Raw genomic sequence first — 23513 nt, 5'->3', positions numbered from 1 at the left:
ACAAGTTGATCTGTGCAGCATCACCTTGGGGATGAATATCTTACTACCTCCCTCCCATCTCAGAATTACATTATGTAATGAGTGATGTCACTCAGGAGGCCATGTTGTTAATATGATCAATGTAGGGTAGAAAATAAGTTGGATAACTAATTCCTTGATTTAAAAAATTTGAAGATAATATCTCCTACCACCATAAATTAGAAGATAATTATCTGTCTCTGTGCAGATGATATTGTTTCATTATGAAGTAGCCTTTAGCAGTTACACTTTGACTGATTATTGCCAGAATAAAGCTCAGCAGAGGCTGAAATTAAAAAAAAAATCTCATGGTTTTTTTTTTTTTTCAAATATTTTGTAAGGTTTTACTGGCTTTGCTCATAGTCCTGCACAGAGGTCAAATTATTTATGACTAAATCACTACTACCTTTCCAGGGCCTGAAATGAGTTTCTATTGGGGTCAAATTGGCCAGTTGGTAGGACCTCACCTTTTGTTGTTTATTAGCAGTTTAGAGCCCTTTACTCAGATTTGATTTTCACAACTGCAAAGCAGACTTGCATTTCAGCATTTACTACAGAATTATACTTTGTCTATAAAATTTTCTCATTATTTTGTACATCGAAACACCACTAAAACTAACTCTGAAGTCTCAATATATATAAAAAATCATAATATTACTATCTCATAAGTAGAGCAGAAGAATTATAATGCAGTGGAATTAATATACCTAATACATTTCACAACAGTGTGTTCTGCCTTAAAGCATCCTCTGGTCAGTTTCTACAAGCATTTTGTCTAGTCTTCTTCACTGTATGTGAGAACAGATACACGTTTGTAAAATTGCTTTTGAGAGGAAAAAGTGACATCATTTTGTAAGGGGCTTGCAGAGTGGCTGGTGTGTAATCAGGTTCCATGGGAGATCACTGAAGTGCTACCCACACAGGTAAAGGATTTCTTTTCCACCAACTCTAACGTTTTTAGTGACTCCCCAACATCTTATTTCTTTCTTGTGCTCTGTTCCCTAACCATTCTCATCTAGAATTCTAACCTTCTCTCACTTGGAAGTTTTATTTGACTCTGATTATTAATGTTGACATTCTTGCCTATTGAACGCTCCTGTACAATGCATTTGATTTATAGAGTTTCAATGGATTTGTGCAGCAAGCTTTATCTCTAGGAAAATGTTCTTTAGTTTGCAGAAGTTCTGTTTCTGACATTTGGTGACATTTTCCGGTACTGTTGACAGGTTTTTTCCCCCTTCCTTCCGATAGGCAAGGAGACTACTGTGGCGTTTCATCCCATCTGTTTTCCTTTTCTTTATCACACCAAGCCCTGCAAACTTCTCTTTTCCCAGTGACTCCTCTTTCTAGCTGACATCATCACCACTTTTGCTTTACCTCCAATTATCTTCTTGTTTACTATGATATAGGAAGTTGATATTTTCCCTGTAGGCATGAGGGAAAAATACTGTTTGCAGCTTTTTCTGGTATGTATTAGATATTGACATACAGAAGTCATTATGTTGTCTGGAGTTATTTTCCTCTGAAGTATAGTAAAATGATTTCTCTTCACTCATATAAAACCTAATTTTGTCAGTGCTTCCCAACTTGTTCTATATTTACACTAGGCAGACATTAGTCAGTGGAAATTTGTTACAGAATCTTCATTTCTCTCTGAAAATTTTCCTTTTATATCACTTGCAGTAAACATTACTACCCAACGAGACTGCCAGAAAAAAAGCCTACATTTCCATATTGCTAGAAACACATTTGTGTCATTGTTTAAATGAGCCTGATTGAAGCAAATCCTGGCTAGTGGTGGGAATGAGTGACAGTAATTGGGAAGCCCTTAACCAGAAGTGATGCTCTGCCTGGAAACTATACACAAAACATGTGACAAAGCAAAGTGATGCTAATCCCCATGCCACCAGGGTCCTAAAAATCTTGGTATGTCATATGATTGCAAAGCCTCAAAATTTAAAGGAATTTATTATTTCTTGACTCACATGCCAATAATGACCTATCATTGCTTCATAGTTTAATTTTAGGAAGTCAAGATCTTTAACCTATAGACTTATACTTGGTTGACTAAGACTTGCCACTTGCTAGGTGAGTGCACCCACATCTTTTATCTATGTGGATTCTTATAATAACTCAGCACACACAAAATCATGCATAAATTTTCAGTTGTTATGTTATTTTTCATATAGTTAATAACAATTTGATAAACAATAGAGCCATGTTTTTTGTTAGGATGTGACGATAAATTTATTGTTCCATATAATACACATTTCAGAGATATAATAATAAAAGTAATAAAAAGGGACTATAAACATTTTTATACCATAGCCAATTCTCCATAGGACATATTCAAATATAAGATCAGGGATATAAAGGAAAGATTGGCTTAATTAAAGCACTACATTCACAGCTATCTCTTTGAAGATTTTCCTCAAAGGAAAGGTCACAGCATTTTATAGAAGATGAAGTTATAACGCCAATATTAACTAGCCACAGGCCTCCTTAAAGAGCAGAGAGATGCTCACTCAATTTCTCCTGAGGGGGCTTCTGGCTGAATCCCTTCTTGCATAGATAATTTTAACAAGATTATCTTTGTCTTTCTCCTGTGGTTTTGAATTATTCTAGTTTCTAAGGCCTTTTTAAATCATAATAGTCAAAAGCTATACTTGAAAAAAATAACTTTAGGAATCTTTTGGGTGATCAGACTATCTTCTACTATACTACTTACCTAATCATTGATATTCTCTTGATCAAGATTAAACTCCATAATAATTCAATTTCACTGGCTCAATATATCCAGCAACACTAGAAACTAAGTGTCTTTGTCTTGGCCATTCAAGATGCCTGGGCCAGGCATAGGGTTCGTGTCATCCAGCAGGGTTGCCCCACTGGATATTTATGCTCGCTAGCCACATACATCTCTGTTTTGATCAGCAACTTCATGATTTTTCTTAGCAACTTACTCTCTCCTTCCTTTCAGCCACTACTTAGCACCTGATTGATGTCCCTCAAACTAATTATTAGATTATCAGGGTAGACTTGACTCATCTCATGAAAAGGACCTCAACTTGGCCCCACGTTAATAAATGTCCACGTGTTTGAACCTCTTCTCTAGGGCTTTAATGAACAGAATGATCCCAGTTTAGCCATCTGAATCCTACTGATTCTGCTTTCATGACATCCCCGTTTGAGTTTTCCCTTCAGCTGTCTGTACACACGATACTCTTTTCCATTGAAGTACCCTTTCAAATATTGTGATATGCTGAGTTTCTTTGAACTTCTCTGACTTTTTCTATGCACTTGCTGTCTCTATTCCTTATTTCCCATTCACTGTTGAATTGCTTTGAATCTGGCAGCAAGGATATAATTCCAGACTCACTATTCCTGATAAAAAGATCACCAGGCCACATTTCTGGGACACTTCTTAGCATTCTTGCAGGCCTATCATTTACTGTGTCTAACAGAATTTATGTTTTTCTTCCCAATACCAGTCTGACCTGTAGAATTCAAAAAATGTGCTATAATATATTCAGATTCTCATGTAAGAAAGCTGAATGACATATTTTCTTCTTCTGAATTTTATACTTGATTTTTTTAGACAGAGATAATGGGCCTTCCAAGTGTGGGACTCACAGGAAGCACTCTGTAAATATTTCATATTGAAAACAGTAGCAACACTCATGATCACATGTGACTTTGATTAAGTAATCTATACATTTTTTTTCACATAACATTTTGCTCAAGAAGCTTGAGGTCCATTGTTTGAAAAAATATAATCACTTCAGAGTTTCGAGTTTTTGTCACAACAACTTTAAAAGTATCTCCTATACCATAATAAATGGAGACAAAGAATAAGCTGTATTTCAGCCTCACAGATATATCTGGTTCAGTGTTAAAATAGATAATTATAAAATGTGGAACCAACAAGGCCAATATCTCATAAATATCACAGGACTGCAGTGTTAGAAAATGAAATGAAAACCATTGTAAATATGCATCAATTAAGTTCACTTTAAAAATTTTTTCATTTATTTTATGTATGTGTTTTTCCTACACATATACACAGGTACCATGAGTACCTGTGGTACAGTCATGCACAGTCCTGGTATCTGTGGAAGTCAGAGAAGAGTGTCAGATCCCCTGGAACTGGAGATAAGGATGGTTGTGAGCCACCAGTTAGCCTTGGGAAATGAATTTGGGTCCTCTGCAAGAACAGTAACTACTCTTAACTGAGGAGCCATCTCTCAAGATCCAGAGTTTCTTTTTATAGTGTTAAAATAATTCCCCAGTAAATTAAAAACAAATCCTAAGTTGTTGAACTATTGTGATGATTACAATCTTTCAAGTGAACTTTTGTGAAAAAGTCATCTTCTTTTGGACTGTAAGTGAGTTCGTAGTTCAAGCTGTTAGATATCCCAATGATTCCAAGCCAAGCCCACTACTGGAATGCAGGCACTTCATGATCTATTGGTAGAGGTTTGGATTCCCTGCTCTGATTTTCATGGTGGTAATATATTGAAGATTTCTTGGAGAGCAGAAGACAGACTGTGCATAAACTCAGTGAAAATTAATGCCAAATAGTTCGCACTAATGACCAGCTTATGATGACAGTAGACATTTTCAGAAGACCTTCCCAGCTCAGAGGAAAAAAAAAAAAAAAGAGCTATGCTTTGAGTCAGCTGACACTGTGATGTCATGTGAGAAGACAGTGCATCACGGTCACTGCTGTGTAGTGTTGTTATGGAACTGGTTGGAAAATTCAATGCTTGCATGGATCTTGAACAGGGAGAACTCAAGTAGTAAAGAGTAACAAGCTGAGCAAATGTCATTATAGTTGGCAAACAAACTACCAATTATACATGAAAACAAATTCTCTGGACTCACTGCTGACCATGAGGAAGATATTCATGAGGATGCTTAAAACAAGGAAAAGGTAATTTAGGAGATATGGAACAGGGATCGCATGGGCAGGAGAAGAAAAAATAATAAAATTACAGCTAATGTCGCTTATATATTTCATTTGTATCTTTAACTTAATGAGGCACAAATAACTATAATATGTTCCTAATCATACATACATGTGTACAAATACAGTCCATAGATTCTACACAGAAACAAGAGTTTTCTAAAAATTAATATAATCACTGGAAAATAGTGGTTAATTCTGTGGTGAAGTGTTGTTGGCTTAACATTTAGTTACATATTATTGACATTTTCAGTACTTAAATATGAATATGAGTTTTATGTATCTATATATGTGTAATAAACAAAAATGCTCTCTGTTTAAAATGAAGATAAAAGCATATATTCATTCATTTTTTGTGTTTGATTGATCCTACATCATTGAATACATCCATAATAATCTGTCAATGTTGCTTATTCTTAAGTCTGAAATACTGTATTTATTATATTAGAAAATATTGAATTCATACTCTATATTGCAGAATGTGTTGAAAACTGGGTGCTTTAAACCATGAATGAAAATAACTATTTGTCATTTACTGTAGGAAAAGGCTCTGATAAATTGGTAGCAGTGTTTATAAACAAAACTGAATATGGAATTATATGAAACTGAGGAAGACACCAGCAAGATCAAAACAAGGTAAGGTGTTCACTTTCTTCTCAGTAAATCCAGAGATTTCCTTAGATTTCTAGAGTTTATATTTGAAACAGGAACATCCATTTATGGCGACCGGCTCCTATTCTGCTAGCGGACAGCATGGTGTAATACCAGGTCTGTGAGGTTTTCCCTAGCTGGCTGTCACCCTATGTTTAAAGATGTGTCTCCTTTATGTTGAATCTAAGAAATAGTTTCTGTAAAACATGTGGAGATTTTTCCTAGAACCAAATAAGAATGAACATTTATCTTTTTTAGCAAAAATAAACTATTTGATGAAGTGAAAGTCTATTATATGCTTCTGCATTCAGAACTCACATATGGAAAGGAATTTAAAATACAATTATTTTAACATTAATTTAAGAACACAGAATAAATAAATGCCTATTCTGGATTAAAACAGAAAATTTTGAATAACAAAACCATGTTCTTGCTTGCAATTTAAACTCCAACCAGAATTGGATTATTAGAGATATTAAACAGAAAATATTGTTTGTCTTATAAAATGTTACTAAAAATCCCACATATTCTCAAATAAATGCCTTCAGGCAGCATTGAAAATGTTCCTTCATAACATAATTGGTAGAAAATTTGTCATCTTCAATAGAAGACTTATTGTTTGGGCTATGATATAGCTTAGTTGTAGAATGCTTGCCTATTATACAGAAATTTAGATTCAATCCTCAGTACCATACACACACACACACACACACACACACACACACACACACACACACACACGATCTACTTGAAAAATTATTTTGAGTCGCATTTTCTTGAATAAAAATTATTCTTTCCTATATTTTTGGTTGTGAGCCTAGCCTTTAACGGCTGAGCCATGGGAACTCTCCTCCACTGCTGGTGGGAATGCAAGCTTGTACAACCACTTTGGAAATCAATATGGTGCTTTCTTAGAAAATTGGCAATCAATCTCCCCCAAGATCCAGCTATACCACTCTTGGGCATATACCCAAGAAATGCTCAATCATACCACAGGATCACTTGCTCAGCTATGTTCATAGCAGCATTGTTTGTAATAGTCAAAATCTGGAAACAACCTAGATGCCCTTCAACTGAAGAATGGATAAATAAATTGTGGCACATATACACAGTGGAATACTACTCAGCAGAGAAAAACAATGACATCATGAGGTTTGCAGGCAAATGGATGGATCTAGAAAAAATCATCCTGAGTGAGGTAACCCAGACTCAGAATGACAAATATGGTATGTACTCACTCATAGGATGTGCTAGATATGGAACAAGGATGACTGGACTGCTACTCACATCACCAGTGAGGCTACCTGGAAAACAGGACCCCAAGAAAGACACGGAGAAATGGATGAGATCTACATGAATAGCCTGAACATGAGTGGGAGCAATGAAGGGCAAGGGTCGAGGGAAAGAGAGTGGGAGATCCTAGCTGGATCAAGAACAGAGAGGAATAACAAGGAATGAGACTATGGTAAATGAAGACCACATGAGAAAAGGAAGAAACAAAGTGCTAAAGAGGCCCATAGAAATCCACAAAGATTCCCCCACAAAAGACTGCTGACAATGGTTGAAAGACAGCCGGGACTGACCTACTCTGGTGATGGGATGGCCAAACACCCTAATAGTTGGGCCAGAAACCCCATCCAAGGACAGAGGAATATGGATGCAGAGATCCACGTCTAGGCCCTGGGTGGAGCACTGGGAGTCTAATTAGCGAGAAAGAGGAGGGTTTATATGAGCGAGAATTGTTGAAACCAAGGTTGGATAAAGCACAGGGACAAATAACCAAATGAATGGAAACACATGAACTATGAACCAAGGGCTGAGGGGCCCCCAACTGGACCAGGCCCTCTGAATAGGTGAGACATTCGATTGGCTTGATCTGTTTGGGAGGCATCTAGGCAGTGGTACCAGGTCCTGGGCTCATTGCATGAGTTAGCTGTTTGAAACCTGGGACTTATGCAGGGACGCTTGGCTCAATCTGGGAGGAGGGGACTGGACCTGCCTGGACTGAGTCTATCAAGTTGATTCCAGTCCTCGGGGGAGACCTTGATCTGGAGGAGGTGGAAATGGGGAGTGGGCTGGGGGGAAGGGGAGGGGGGCAGGAAGGGAGAGAACAAGGGAATCTGTGGCTATTATGTAGAACTGAATAGTATTATAAAATAAAATAAAAAAAACTTAAAAAATTATTCTTTCAAGAGTCATTTTGAAAAAATAAGCATTTTTCACAGGTAAGCATTTTGTCATTTTTATGCTGTCTTAGTGATTTACATTTATTTGGGAAGATAATGCTCTCAACTGAGAAAATGCCTCCACAAGACTTGCCTGTGGGCAGGCCTGTAGTGCGTTTTCTTGATTGATGATGAATGCAGGAGGGTCCATTTGTTTGGGGCACTGACGCCCCTGTTAGTTCTGTTTGTTCTGGGTGCTATAAGAAAAGGAGATGAGCAAAATTCTTCATGAACTCTGCGTCAGCTCCTACTCAACATTTCTGCCACGGCTTCCTTCAGCAATAGTGTGATCTGAAAGTTATAAGATGAAATAAACTCTTTCCTCTACAAGTTCTTTATGGTCTTGGTATTTTATCACAACAATTGAAACATTAATTAAAGCATATGCTGAAATGTTCAGGAAAATACTTGTAACATATATAAGTATACGTTTTAATGTCTGTAAAGTAGCCTTGATTGTCAGTTATGGGACTTGGACTTTTCTTTTAATTGTGAAATATCTTGCAATTAAACTCAACAAGTGACTGTAAAAGCTAACCTTCTATGTTAACTGCCATCTGATGTAAAAAGAAACCTCTCTGTTGGCTTTAAGAGAGCCACTAATCTATATGTATAATAAATAACACATAGTCAATTTTAATACTATGCCTAGTTGTCAAAGTAATAATAGTAGTTGTTCTGCTAGAACCTATAATATATCTACATATTGTGTTACTGTCCAATACTAGTTCTAAGTGTGGAGTTCTATTTTCGGGACAGGACCTTATTTTCAACCAGAGAGTGATTCTTTACTTCCACTATGTTTGGACCACTATTGCATTAGTGGCTTGGTCTTACTAGGTGAGGCATTGCAACTCTGTATTATTTATTCATTTATTTATTTATTTATTTATTTATTATTTTTTAAGAATAGCTTTCTTAACAACTGAGACTTCCAATATTTAATTTGTTCAGCAATATGAAGATTTTATACATTTTTCATTTACATTTGTTATTTGTACTAACTAAGAAGGAACACATATACACACACACACATATATACACGCATACACACACACACAGTGTTTGTTGAGAGGCATTAAGTCTAGAAAGGAACCTGGGTCTCGTGGTACAGGCCTGTAATACCAGCTACTCCAGAGGCTGAGGCAGAAGGATAGAAAGTTCAAGGCCTGCCTGTGCTATAGAGTGAGTTCAAAGCCAGGCTGGGCAACTTAGTAAGATCTCGTCTCAAAACAAAGTGTAAAAAGAGAGTGTGAGGCTATGGGTAAAGCTCTAGTACTAGGAAGAAACAAAACTGTTGGTATTTACAACCAATATGAAGTTACACATCAACTCAAGAGCTTTCTTAAGAGATGTGTACCTTTGGAACTTTTTTGTTGTTGTTTCTCATTAAAAACAGTATAATCCTTAGATAGTATAAGACATGAAGTCCTTGAGAAAACAAGAGAAGACCTGGAGAAGAAAATGTGGTGTGTGTTCAACAGGGAACACACTCACCATCCCTGAACTATGCAGTTCACCAAGGTTAGAGTGGTAAATCTTGCACTTAGTATATCTTACCACAATTCAGTAAAGATGAAAAGAGGAAGAAGGCGTGAGTGAGGGACAGATGGGTAAGAAGGAGGAGGCAGGGAAGGAAGAAGGAGGGAAGTGGACAGGAGGGAATAAGATCTTAATACCAAATAGAAAGAGAACACAGTAGAGCAAGGACACAGGACAGAAATACCAATTCGAGCAGGGCTTGGAGTGGAGGGAACTTTTGTTAACACTGGCCTCTCCCTGAGATGTATTCATAAACATTTTCCCCCATTCTTTTTTTTTTCTGGGTCTTTTTTTTTTTTTTAATGCCGAATGCCGTTTATTAAAGGAAGGAGGAGGTCTTGAATATAGGCTTATAGCACATTGGTAAAACCCTGGAGGGCAGAAGTTCGCTAAAGATGTTTTACAATCTTGCATCTAAGCTGTTAATGCCCACTATGCAGGATACATAAACAAGGAACTTCCCTTAAGCATTCAGAAGGGTGAAACCCAGGAGCGAATTAGCATAGGGAGGATATCAAGGTCAAGGTCAGCAAGCAAGGCAACAGTTATCCAAAATGGGGGGGGGCAGGGTCCTACAGGTCCCCCTTTTACTAATAAATGAGCTTCTGACTTAGGTTGCATGGGACGTCAGCAGGTCACCTTACTCATCATGGAGATGCCTGCCCAGGCCACACAGTCACTCTGTCTTAGGATTGTGAGCACCCCCCAGGCATTACCCATCTCTGAATACTCATTATCATACAGGCTCAATCATGTGTGAGCTGCAGAGTTAACTGCTACCAAAAATCTCAAAGTGGCCCTGGGCATGCAATCTGTGTGTTCAACACAGAAAAGACCAACAGAAGTCCTAACCCACCCATAGCCAGTAGGTTAAAGGCAACTGAACCATTCCCTTCTTTAACTAGCCTTACTGCAAACTGGAGTCCTTGTAAGATGGTATCCCAATGGCAAATGGAACTTGAGTTAATAAATTTATAATTTTAAAAGCCAATTGAAATTTATATAACTATTGAATTGAATTTATCATGCCCAATAGAATGAAAAGATTAATTAACTGTGGTAGCTACTTTTGCTGCCAGGGTCTCCACTGTGCTAGCTGTAGTAAGCAATCATGAAATGGTAATCCCAGAAACAGTAGCAGTGGTGGCGGCCTCTGCTATAATAGCAACAATAGCAGCAGCAATATCAAATTCTCTTCTGGAGTGTGTGGGCATCCACTGACATGGATACAACTCCAGGAACACAAACCACCAACGTCCATTTTTCTTGATGCCAGCACGGCTTAATCAGGCAGCTCTGGAAATGAACAACTAATGAGCAACTCTGTATTTAATAAGCAAAAATCATAAACATTATATTTCCTTTTACTCTGACTGTATTACAGTGACAGATAGCTAATAATAAACACAGGATCAAAGAGGATAGAGTGATCTATATTTAGAGAAGTATAAGAAAACAATAGGAAATATGATTTTTTTTTGTTTGAAATGACTGGAGCTGATGCACTCTTCCAGTCTCCCCATGTGCACTCACACTGGGCACAGTGGGATTCTTTACTTGTAGCCTATCATTGAACTTTCTTCATGTAATCACTGCCTGCATTTCCTTTCTCAAAATGATGAGCTTTTTTTTTCAGTTTCCAAGTCTGCTCCTATGATATTACTTATCTCCATGTAGAGCCAGTGATTATAATGGCAACTGTACACATGGTTAGCGAATGCCTTTTCTAAGTGAGCTTTGTTGGTGGGCTGATCACATTTGGAGAGAAGGTAATGGAGGTCAGCACTGCAGGCAGCTACTCCTAGTAGTTCTGATTTTCTCATCTCCCTCTTCACAAGGAATTTTCTTCTCAGTCTAGTAGCTTAGATTAAATTGTATCCCAACAAGATGGAGCTGTCCTCTGTGATAGAGTCTTTCTTTAGCAGGCACAAGCCTCAAGTTCAATTTCCTACCTACCAGGAAAAGTAAATAAATGAATAAAATGAAATGAATCACACAAAACAAAATATTCTAACTTTGTCTCAATTTTAGAGTCTATCTCCTTATGTTCTGTCATATAGGTTAAATGTACCTAGTGTATAGATTTTAAAATGTTTAAATCACTTACTTCAATCTTTATTTTGATGAAAAGCATTGACTGCCTTAAACCCAAAGATTATGCAACCAACTTCTCAAGAAATTTCATATAGAAATTTCATGATAATCTGGGTATGATAAAAGCATGATAATCTGGGTAAGATGGATGGCTCAGTGTCTAAAAGCCTTTCCTGCTCTACCAGAGGATGTGAGTTCAATTCCTAGTACCATGCAACACCCTTTGCCTTAGGGGCACCTGCACTCAGGTGTATATACCCACAAAGAAACACATTTTTATATACATACATAAAATAATATTTAAAAAGTCATAATATTTTTCTGGGTTAAATTTTTCTTTCTTAATTTTACTATTTATTATAAGATTTTTCCAAAGGAATATCTAATAATGAAATTCATAAGTCTGATAAACTGATACACTGTATTTTCTTTTCTTTTTTTTACATCACATTTTTCTTTCCTTTTATTTTATTTTACAATACCATTCAGTTCTACATATCAGCCACAGATTCCCTTGTTCTCCCCCGTCCTGACCCCTTCCCTTCCCCCAGCCCACCCTCCCATTCCCACGTAATACAGGGCAAAGCCTCCCCCGAGGACTGAGGTCAGCCTGGTAGACTTAGTCCAGGCAGGTCCAGTCCCCTCCTCCCAGACTGAGCCAAGCGTCCCTGCATAAGCCCAGGTTTCAAACAGCCAACTAATGCAAGTACCACTGCCTAGATGCCTCCCAAACAGATCAAGCCAATCAAATGTCTCACCTATTCAGAGGGCCTGATCCAGTTGGGGGCCCCTCATTTTGGGAGTATCTTTGTGGATTTCTGTGGGCCTCTCTAGCACTTTGTTTCTTCCTTTTCTCATGTGGTCTTCATTTACCTTGGTCTCATATTCCTTATTCTCCCTCTCTGTTCTTGATCCAGCTGGGATCTCCCGCTCCCACAGGCTCTCTTTCCCTTGACCCTCACCCTTCATTACTCCCACTCATGTCCAGGTTGTTCATGTAGATCTCAGCCATTTCTCCGTCATTGGGCGATCCTCATGTCTTTCTTGGGGTCCTGTTTTCCAGGTAGCCTCCCTGGTGATGTGAGTAGCAGTCCAGTCATCCTTGTTCCACATCTAGCATCCTCCTATGAGTGAGTACATACCATATTTGTATTTCTGAGTCTGGGTTACCTCACTCAGGATGATTTATTCTAGATCCATTTGCCTGCAAACCTCATGATGTCATTGTTTTTCTCTGATGAGTAGTATTCCATTGTGTATGTGTGCCACAATTTATTTATCCATTCTTCAGTTGAAGGGCATCTAGGTTGTTTCCAGGTTTTGGCTATTACAAACAATGCTGATATGAACATAGCTGAGCAAGTGCTCTTGTGGTATGATTGAGCATTTCTTGGGTATATGCCCAAGAGTGGTATAGCTGGATCTTGGGGGAGATTGATTCCCAATTTTCTAAGAAAGCGCCATATTGATTTCCAAAGTGGTTGTACAAGCTTGCATTCCCACCAGCAGTGGAGGAGAATTCCCCTAGTTCTACATCCTCTCCAGCATAAGGTGTCTTCAGTGTTTTTGATCTTAGCCATTCTGACAAGCATAAGGTAGTATCTCAGAGGTGTTTTGATTTGCATTTCCCTGATGATTAGGGATGTTGAGCAATTCCTTAAATGTCTTTCAGTCAATATAGTAAAATCCTAAGGCAATGTGATTGTATTATTTGTCAAGGAGTCTTTCTCAGACTTTCTGATTGTCCTTTATTTTGATATGGCTTGTTAGAATATCATAGAAACTTCGTACACCTGCAGCTAAAGCCTGTAGAATTCATCATCTGTCTTTCTACATCATTCATAATGGGAGTTCTGATGTAAGATGACAGTTCTGTTATTCCAAATAAGCTTGAGTAACATGCACACAACATCTTTGCCTCTGGAGAAATTGAAATCAATGAACTTATATAATTGGATCAACATCATTTATATGAGAGCGCTGGTCATATTAACTCTGTTAAATGATGGTCAATCTTTAATCTAGAGAAAGTACTAACAAAGGAGAGTTCTTCACAGCCAACTTCAGGCTTAAAATGTTTGCATGATCTGAATCACAGAAATGACCTATTTGACTTCCTTTACAATTCCTGTTACACAAATTAATGCCTTCCTATTTTTAAAGAGTGTTTCCTGTAATTTTTTGGCTAGCATCACAAATCCTGTGTTTCTTTTCTTTACTTGCATTCACCTGTCAGAAAGACCTACTGTCCAGAGACATCTTTCTTTTACTGTTTGGTCTCTCTCTCTCTCTCTTTGTGGTTGCTGACCTTTGTCTCCTCCTCTTTGATCATTACTTATTTACATAAGTTACTAGATTTTCTTCATACTAATGTACACTAATATACTTCCAAGTGTCTGCATTACTGCCTTTCACATATTACTAAATTTTCAGACTGTCTGCTGTGGTCGAGAGTAGTCCCTATCAGCCACTTGCAGTGATTTTAGAGAAATGTGAAGGACAATGTTTTATCATAATTCTTCCTGGGTTTCCTTTACTTCTGCAGCAGTGTGTTAGTTAGCTTTCTAATACTGTACCCCAAATATCTGATATCACTGAAGTAAGGGAGAAATGATGTTCTTTTCCTTGTTGTATATGAGAGTTAGATCCAGCACAGTAGAGAGGGCACAACAGAGAATATCTGAAAAGTTCTCAAGGAAGAGAAAAGGGAGGATAGCATAAGATGAGTCCCCAAAGACACTCCTCTAGTAAGCTACTTCCTCCATCTGGTCCTTATCTCCTAGTGCTCAACATTTACCAATCATGTCATCATATGAATCCATGAAAGAAAAAGCCATTCACTGGTTCACAGTCTCCTGATCAAATGGTCTCTGGAAAACCCAGCAAAGACACAAACAGATTATGCTTCATCTCCTAACTGGCTCGTCATCCCATCAAAGTGATAAAATATTTTAAAAACATTGATTCTTTAAGAAAGTGTGACTTTATTTTGGCCTTCAACTATGTTTATCAATTTAACAAGCTTTATTTATTTATTTAAATTGGCAATTATATCTATCTATAAACTGTAACATAATATATTGATCACTTCATAAATTATGAAAATATTCAATTACACAAATTAAAATATCACCTCACCAATTTGTCAACTGTGTGCTGAGAGTGTTAAAAACTTGAGTTCTCAACTGTGGCACATACACTACATTTCATTTGGTGCCCTCCATTACAGCCTTGCTGGTGTTGATTCCTCAAGGCCAAATGAATTGGATTCTTCATTCCCCTTTCTAATCCTTTGTTGTCCTCTGTATCTTGTGGTAAACATTTTTCTGTAAGAGTCATTATACTTCCTATATTATGAACATAAGTGAACTCATATCTTGCCATTCCAGACCTGGAAAACTTCAAATAGAATAATATTCTCTAATATTCCATCCATGTGACTACAGTAGATTTTTTTTTTGTAAAGTTGTATAGTTTTCCCTTCTGTATGTGTTTGTGTGGACATGTATGTGTGTAGGTAACACATTCTTATTTATTCATCAATTGATTAACAAAACCTGGCTTCCATACATTGGCTCTTCAGGATGGAACTTCAGAGAACATGAAGTAGCAATTGTACTTCTGGGCATGAATAAAAAGAATTGAAATTGATATGGTAAAGAGTCATTTGTTAGGTTATTACAGTTACAGTGCTGTAACTGAGGCAGAAACTCAGCGCTCTGTTCTTTTATTTATTTTTATTGGCATATAAAGAGTTAGATTTCATTATAGTATTTTTCAAAGAAAATTGTTTTGTATTGCCCCAACCTCCCTCCCCCTCCCATGGTGGTCTTGTTTCCTACCTCTGTGGCACAAGAGCCCTTAGCCATCCCTCTAACCCTTTTTTTGGGGGGTGGGAGTTTTGAGACAGGGTTTCTCTGTGTAGCTTTGTGCCTCTGTACACCAGGCTGGCCTCGAACTCACAAAGATCCACCTGCCTCTGCCTCCCGAGTGCTGGGATTAAAGGTGTGTGGTCATCACTGACTGGCCTCTCTAACCCTTAACATCTCTTGTCTGCCTTCCATGGCCTACTATCTAGTTTTATAACCTATATCCATTCTAATGTTTTTTTTCTGCAGTTTTATGAGTAGAATGTGCTAAGTACAAATGTAGAATGTCTTTTTTGGTATATATTTTTGATATTTTTATCAAAAATTAAATGTCCATAAGTTTGTGAATTTATGTCTGCATCTTCCATTAGATTTCTTTGGTATTTGTGTTTATTTTAAGCCCAATAATTCTGTATTTGTCACTATGGCTCTGTAGAATGATTTGAAGTTAGTGTTATTTTTGGACTTCAGACTGGAATTAAGATGAATCTGTGCACTGTGTTTGGTAACATAACATTTTCACAAAATTAATTTTGTCATTCTAGGAGAATGTTTAATGTTTCCATTGTCAGTATCTGATTTCTTTCCCTCTTTTTGTATCTTCAATTTTTCTTTGTTAAGGTCTTTCACATTCTTGGTAAGTGTTATTTCCAGGAACTTTATTTTGGGGGAAAGCTATTGTGGATGGAGTATTCTTTCTAAATTCTTTTGCACCCAATTTGTTATTGCTATGTATGAAAGCTACAGGTACTTGTATATTCATTTTGTAGCCTTCAATATTACTGAAAAAGTTTATTAAGTTAAAAAATTTGATTAAGTCTGTAGAATCTCTTACATTCAAAAGATCATGTCATTTGTGAATAACGACAACTTTTCTATTTCCTTTTTCTATTTGTATCCTTTTGATGTCTTATTTTTCTTATATTACTCTACCTAAGCGTTTAAGAACTCTATTAAATATGAGATTAAATAGTGAGCACCACTCTCTCTTTACACAATTAAAAATGTTTTCCGTATTTCTCCATTAAGCACTATTGGATATAGGTTTTTCATATACAGTCTTTATTATTTTGTGGTATGTTCTGCCTATTCCTAATGTCTCTAGGACTTTTAATCATGAAGTATGCTTAAACTTTTCAAATACCTTTTTAAGTGTATCAAATGATTCTGTCCTTGCCTCCTAAGGATAAAACATTCTTGTCCACAATGCATTATCTTTTTATTATGTTCTTGAATTTGGTTTGCTTATATTTTGTTGAAAATTTTTGTGTTCATGTTCACAAGGGAAATTACTCTGTAGTTTTCTCTTCTTGTTGTTTTGTTTAGTTTGGTACCAAGATAATATTGACTTCATGGTAGTCTTTCTTCCTGTATATTTTGGGTAACAGAGAAGTGTTGAAACTAGATCATCCTTAAAATGGGATACAATTTAATGATGAATCTACTTGGTTGTGAGCTTTCCTTTTAGGGAAAACTTTTAAGTACAAATTTAATTTCATTGCTCATTGAGCTTCTAATCAAAATATTTATATCTGTGGCTTTACTTTATGTAAGGCATACATAGAAACTTGTGAATCCTATTTACCTTTTCCAGCTTTTTGGAATACATATTTTCAAAGTATTCCTTAAAGACCTTCAGTGTTTCAATAGGGCTTATGGTAAAAATGTCTTAACCTCTTCAATTTCATTAACTTGGGTATTCGTTGTCTTTCTCATATTAGTTTGGCTAGAGGTTTATTAATTCTTCTATAAGTTTTAATTTTTAATATGTATTCTGATTGTGTGAATGCCTCTGTATTGTGTATGTGCCTGGTATTCTTGGAGATCCTAAGTGAACATCAGAACTACAGTTACAGATAATTGTGGTTGTCATACAGATGCTGGGAATTTAATACCACAGAAAAAGCAGCCTGTGCACTTAATCACTAAGCCATCTCTCTAGCCTAAGGTTTGTTAACCTTGTTAACCTTTTCTAAGAACTGACTTTGATTCATTCACTATATTGTTCTTTAAGTCTCTATATATCCCAACCTTTATTATTTCTTGTAATTACTGCATGTGGATTTGTTTCTTATTGCTTTTAATATATTTTAAGATAAAATATTAGGTTCTTTGTTTGAGATCACTTTGATTTAATATTTTATAATATTTGTGTATACATATGACTGTGTATACGCATGTGCACTACTTGCATACCCTTAATTGAGGAAACCAGAAGTAGGTATCATATCCCCTGGAACTGGAATTACAGAAAGTTATGAATGACTTGATGTTGGTGCTGGTTACTGAACTCAGGTCTTCTGCAAGACAGTGGGTACTCTTAACCATGGAACAATTTACCCAACCCTACTCTCTTGCTTTTTGATGTGAACATCTATACCTGTAAAATTTCTGCTGAGGTATATTCAGGATTATCTAGTAAGTGTTAAAATCATTTTTAATTTTTATAACAATTTTAAAAATTTCTTCCCTGATTTTTTTCAGTGACATAGTATTTATTCAAAAGTGTATGTTAAGTCTCCAAGTGTCTGCTATACTAGGGCAATGGTGGCGCAAAGTTTGTTCAAGGAACTAACCAGTAACTGATTTGACTTAAGAACCACTTCACGAGATGGAACCCATAGCTGACACTGTTTGGGTGACCAAGAACCTGAGACTAGATAGCCCAGGGACCAAGAGTAAAACCGAATAATACTGGTCTAAATAAAAGAAATAAATAGAACTTGGAACACTCAGCACAAAATGGGATGTCTCTACCAAATACCTCCCCTCAGAGCTCAGGGCACCCTACAGAGGAGAAGACATAAAGAGTGTAAGAGACAGAGAAGATAGAGGACGCCAAGAAAACAAGGACCTCTAAATCAACTTAAGCAGAGCTCCTATGAACTCAAAGAGACTAAAGCCACATGTACAGGGCCTGTACAGGTCTGAACAAGATCCTCTGCATACATACTATGGATTCCAGTTTAATGTTTAAGTGGGATTCCTGAGTGTGCAAACAAGTGGGTCTCTGATTCTTGTGCCTTCTCTTGGGCTCTTTTCCTTTTGTTAGTTTGTTTGTTTGATATGGTATTTTTTGTTTTATCTTATTATATTTTGCATATTTTAAACAGTGAACGAATGAATGAATGAATGAATGAATGAATGAATGAATGAATGAATGAATGAATGAAAAGCTAGTCACCAAGGTGAAAGGTTTAAAGAGGATACTCTTTAAAGAGAAGCCTTCAGAGTACTTCCTTCAGGAACTCCCTACCACTGTACAATTGGAAAGGCTGACTTTTGAAAACATTTTGGGGTTGATGAGAAGTTTCACATCATGTAATTTAGTTTATCATAGCAACACTTACAAAGACCATGGGGGATCCAGGTACTGGTTAGGAACATAATTCACGAGCTGCTATTAGGCCATAGCACTGATGGCTTCTTAACTGTTTGTCCCTGAAGGATCAACATAGAGGTGTTTCCTGCTCTCTTCTAGCTATGGAATTTGCCCCTTTAAAACTGAACACTGTCTTTTAAGGGTCAGCCTGTGTTCTGACAAACTCCTTAGCAGATGCTTGGTTTGCAGATATCTTTTCTTAATTCACTCATTGTTTCTTTATTTTCTTGTGTTTTTCTGTCAAGAACATCTCTAGTTCAGGCAAACTCATGTCTATTTTTATTTGTGTTACCCTTTTAGAGTCATAGACATGAAACCATTTCCTAGACCAATGCCAAGAACATTCTGTTTTCTCTAACAGGTCCATGTATTAACAATTCTTGAGTTTAAGACCTTCATCAGTTTGGAGGAATTTTTTGTATGTGGTATGAAGTAAATGTCTAACTTCAATTTTATACATTACTTAGATGTCCAAATAGGACTGATTGGAAAAAAATCTGTTACTTCAGCTCTGTGCTGTTCTTGGCACATTCATCATAATCAATTGCATGGAGATGTATTCTTTAACTTTTGAGCTTCAGTCAAATTTCATGCCTGTACCATGTTCTTTTGAATACAATAACTTCCTATTATTCCTTTAAAAATCAGGAAATAAAATGATTTTAGCTTTATTTTTTTTTGTTAATTGTTTGTGGAATCTTCATTTTTTAGGATTTAGATCCTTGTGATTCTTTAGGTGTCTTTTTACTTCCCTGAGGAATGTTATTGGTAATTTGATAGGGATTGCATAGAGTCTATTGATCACTTTGGGCAATATGGAGATTTTCACAATATTTATTCTTCTAGCCAAATAACACTGCTTATTTATCTCTTTACTTGTATATTTTCAATTTCTTTCACAAATATTTTGTAATTTTCAAATCTGAGTTTAGTTCCTATATGTCATAGTCAAATTTTGTGATTTTTCGGTATAAATCCTCTTCTCCTTGGCTACACTTTTAAATAGTATTTTATGCTATTGATAATAGAGCTACTTTATTTTTAAAATAGTCTATTGTTAATAGGTAAAGTAATTCAAGCGTTTGTGCTAATTTTATAAGGAGAAACTCTAGTGGGTTTATATTTCACTTCTGAAAGCTGAGGACTATTTAGATTTTTCTGCATATAACATGATGAATCAACCAAGAGATGATTCTGCATCTTCATTTTCTTTGTGAATTCTTTTGAATATTCTATTCTTGCATAATATCTATTGCAATATACACAGAAAAACATACACACTTACTTTGAAAGCTATAGCATAATGATTGTGGGAGGTATTGTAGTTACTTGGAGTAAGTTAGGAAAGAAATGACATTCTAAGAAAACAATAAATGTTGCTGGTCTTCCCCAATATCCCTGGTATATTTCAGTTATTTTTCATTACCCAAAAGTCTTAAAATCATTCACTAGTTATTATATAGATACATATACATCTTTATTTGCATAAAAAAGACAAATTTAGTGTCTAAGCAGGCATTCTGCTGGAACTTTGCCTAAAATTTATATTCTTGTAATTATCCAATAATTTTCAATTCTAATTATTTTATTCAAAAAATATATATCTGTATTCTATGTGAATTACCAATATGCTCCTCTTATGTCTTATAAAATCACATAGTTCTGTAACAAATGTATTTTGAATTATCTAAATATTTTTGCTTAATATTTTGTAATTTACTGGGCAGCCATAGGGATGATGCATTTTAATGGGACATGTAATGAAGAAGTTGAACATTACCCCAAACTGACTGCAGACAGAGTAAACACCATTTTTTAAAACTGAATTCTATGGTGTGGTGATGTATTATGATGAAAATATCTCTTATATACCAAGAGATTAGAACTTTTGCTGGACTTCTCAGGCAGAGTTAATAATATATCTTGAGGTCACTTAAGACTTAAGACTGGTATTCTACTATGTACTCAGTCTGTTTGTTTAACTTGCTTTAAAAAGAACAATGTAACAACCAACCTTACTTGCTTTGGATTTCCCTTGTAATCAATGCTAGCAAGTTAAGATAATGCACAGCTGTAATCTTAAATTATGTTCCTATCCATGGCCCAAGAATGATACATGCATGCTTGTGTGTTTGTTGTGATAATCAGATACTGAAAACCAAAAATAGAGGTTGAAAAAAATCTTATAAAATCCACCACAAATATTTAACACAGTTTAGAGATATTGCTTGATAATTAATGAGGTTTGTAGTGCTGTTCGTTGTCTGGGTCAGTTGGAGTCAGTGACTTATTTTCTTCTAAAATGCTGCTGTTTCTGTAAAATATTCCTCATTCCTTTTCCAGGGCATGGTTTCTCTGGTGTTCAGTAAAAGAGAGAGCAAAGCCCTTTTGGTGGGAACATACACAGATACAGTTACCAACACATAGACAGACAGATTCACAGGACAAGACAGCCTTCAGACAAGCACAGATGCAGACTCATGCAACAGATAAATAGAGAACATTACAAAACACAGAGAATGAAGTGCAGAATTCAAAACTGATCTTGCTCTTGATTATATGACAAGGGGAAGTACTTTGGTTCATTTCCTATCATGAGTTGTCATGGACCATGGCATAAATACAGTAGATGGCAATTGATGATTCATATGCCAACCCACCACATAAATGATTCTCTCATGGAGGAACCCCATCAAGCAAGGATTACAGGAATACAGATTCTGAAAACAGTTGCTTATGTCTGTAACTTCACATGTTCAAAAACATCTGTTGTATCTCCCTAATACCTGAACTGTAATGTGAAATCTCATGTGATGTGTATATGTAATCTCACGATTACATCTCAATCTTATGGGCACATATATCTGTAGATGGACAGGAAGATGACTTCTCATTAAGCTATACAATTTTGAGGAATAAAAATTTCACTAGGATATGCTTCAAAATTGATCTATTGTTCCACGGGGACTATAAGACACTTAGAAACCTGTTTTTTTTTTTCTTCTATAACTCAGACTAACATAAGAAAACAGCAGTTTCTCCCCAGTCTGAGATAATTTGTGTACAGTTAGCTGATTCATAATCTCAGAGCAAATTCAAACTAAGCTGGAAGTCTCTGTAAATGGATCGTAAGTTAAAACTTTACAGATAATGCACAAGGACAGAGTTGCAGGTGTCTAAATCAAGGTTACTAAGCACAAACAACCTAAAATACTACGCCAAACTCTCTTACTAAGTCTGGCTGATACACAGACCAACTATTACTCCATTCACAAATTTCTCATTCCTCAGCAGCTTGTCTCACTGGGCACTGTGTCCCCAGCCTCAGGTTATAGTTGCTACACCAGGAACCTTGCAGCTGTGCATTGCCATGTTTATTCACGCTACTGAGATGCGACTTCTTATTGCTTTCTATGAGATATATATAGAAGAGGCAGAACAAGGAGGAGAGGAGAATTGAAACTAGAAAGAAAATAAAGCCAATGATCTGGTCAAAACATGTGTGTCTTATTCCCTTAAATAGATGGAAACTTATTCCCCACCCCCCCTTTTTTTTTTTTTTTTTTTTTTTGGTTTTTTGAGACAGGGTTTTTCTGTATGGTTTTTGATGCCTGGCCTGGAACTCACTTTGTAGACCAGACTGGCCTCACAGAGATCTGCCTTCCTCTGCCTTCCGAGTTCTGGGATTAAAGGCGTGTGCCACCACTCCCTGGCTAGAAACTTATTTCTGAAGACCCTCAGATAAAAAGTTTCCTAAGTCCACCTACTCTGAAGGCATTTTAATTACAACCCTGGAGCAGTTCTGAGAGCTGGTCTTTCAGGCTTTATTAGTTTCCTTAACATGACACTTACATATTATATGTGATTCTGAAATTTTATTATTATCATTATCGTTATTTTTATTATTAATTTTTTGAGATTATAATACGATCATATTTCCCTCTTCTTTTTCTTCTCTTTAAATCTTCCCATATATTTGTCTTTACTCTCTTATAAATTTGTGGTCTTTTATTCATCAATTGTTATTGATACATATATGCTTACATAAATATTCATAAATATAACCTTCTCATTCAGCATAACATTACTTGTATATATATATATATATATATATTTAGGACTGACCATTCAGCATTGAATATCCAGTGATTGTGTTTTTTCCTAATGAAGACTATTTCTCCCACTCGCAGCATCCCTTGGTTGCCTGTAGTTCTTTGTATAGGTTGAGGCCTTGTTGGCCTTTTGCTTTCCATTTTGGCATGTCCATTGTTGTTGTCCTTGTTCAGCTCATGTCTGGGTAGTCATGTCAATGATTCATTAAAATGTATACATTTAGGTGCTTTATGTAAGAAATCATTGATGTGTTAAGTCTATTCAGTATATATTTTGTTTAAATGTCTAAAAAACAAGGGGTAAGTGATTGATAATTTATGATTCTTTTAAATTATATGCATTAAAAAGGAGTATAAGTAATATAAAAAGAGTTTAAGAATTAAAATTGAACATTATTAGAAAAATCATCTAAAATGATGATATAAGCATTGTATTCTTTTTGTACTTGTATTGTTGAGTTGTCTTATAAATTAGGCAAACATAGCATGATGGTTAACCTGTATTTTCTAATAATGCACACACAATTCACAAATCCCAAAATTTACTTCTTCTAGCTTTTTACTAAATCTGGCACACTTTCTGATTTACTCTATAGAGAATCAAAAATACTTTCCTCATTGCCAACAAGATGATGTTCCCCTTCTCCTCTGAGA

Source organism: Peromyscus leucopus, chromosome 6 (assembly GCF_004664715.2).
Source record: "Peromyscus leucopus breed LL Stock chromosome 6, UCI_PerLeu_2.1, whole genome shotgun sequence".
NCBI classification, from domain to species: Eukaryota; Metazoa; Chordata; class Mammalia; order Rodentia; family Cricetidae; genus Peromyscus; species Peromyscus leucopus.
The sequence above is the reverse complement of the archived record's forward strand: the minus strand, read 5'-3'. Positions refer to the sequence as shown.